This window comes from Emiliania huxleyi (assembly GCF_000372725.1).
Source record: "Emiliania huxleyi CCMP1516 unplaced genomic scaffold EMIHUscaffold_526, whole genome shotgun sequence".
Lineage (NCBI taxonomy): Eukaryota > Haptophyta > Isochrysidales > Noelaerhabdaceae > Emiliania > Emiliania huxleyi.
The window spans coordinates 27,402-28,536 of NW_005198045.1; positions in this window are offsets into that span (position 1 = coordinate 27,402).

Sequence of the window (1,135 nt, forward strand, 5' to 3'; positions counted from 1 at the left end):
GGACCGTTTGCTCTGCTGCCCGGCCGGCGGCCGTCGCCACGGCACCTCCCACCAGTGCCGGCCGGCGGTCGCCGCGGCCGGCATGGTAGTGTTTTGGGAAGCCAACACCCGCCCTCGCCCTAAGAAATTTGTCGCTGCCACGCGAGCGATGTAGAGCGCGATCTTGCTGTACTCTCCTGCTCTCTCTCCTGCTGTACGACCTTCGTACGTACTTTTAGCTTACATGCCATGCGTCGCCGCGGTGCCGCATTCGTCGCAGTGCTTCTTTAGCAGGCGGTAAGAGACTAAAGGAAGGAAGGCACTGACTTTTACACTAACAGGCACGCACGGGCCAGGAGCGTTCTTACAGGCCTCGTCAGGTTGTTGCTCATGGTGCATTCACTCACACCACCGCAGTACAATCGATTGAGTCCGGGTTTTTTATGCGTATGATTGTAAGGGCGTAGGGACCCGCCCCAGGACAGGCTCTGGCGTTCTGATGGAGCGCTCTGGTGCCGAGGAGAGCCGCTGGCACAAGGTAGATGTGAAGTCACGACGGGTCGGTACAGCAGGCCGACCAGAGAGTGCAGAGTGAGCACTGCCCCTCTCCAAGATCGACTCCTGTGGAGAAGCCCGCCTAGGACCATCAAGGGGAGGCCAGGTACACTTGACCCGCGCAAAGAGATAGATGCAGCTGTCACCATTCTACGGCCTCAGAGCGTATGCCTTGCCGCCGGACGGTGGCGGTCGTGTCGGTGGTTGGGCCGTTTTGCACGACGGCTGTGGCGGCGCTCTGGAGGGGAGGGCGGCCACTTTCGGGTGGTGGATGACCGGCTTTTGAGGTCTTGCAACCCTAGCTGTGACAGCTTCGGACAGCTCGCGCAACCCTAGGACAGCGGGCCGGCTAGTGTTGATGCCACTCAGCCCGGGACAAGACGGGGGTGGTGGAGGTCCGAAATCACGCCGCTATGCCTCGGCTCCAGCGAGGCCTCTCAGGCCCTAGCTCAGGTATGTATGCAGTAGTCGGAAGCACTTGAGCACTTGAGCACTGGATAGGGTCGGTTCCGCATGGTACGGGGTGTCGGAAGCAGGGAACACCCACCCACCCCCCAGCACCAGTCTTCTAGGTGGAGGCGGGCCCGCTGGTATCGTCGGG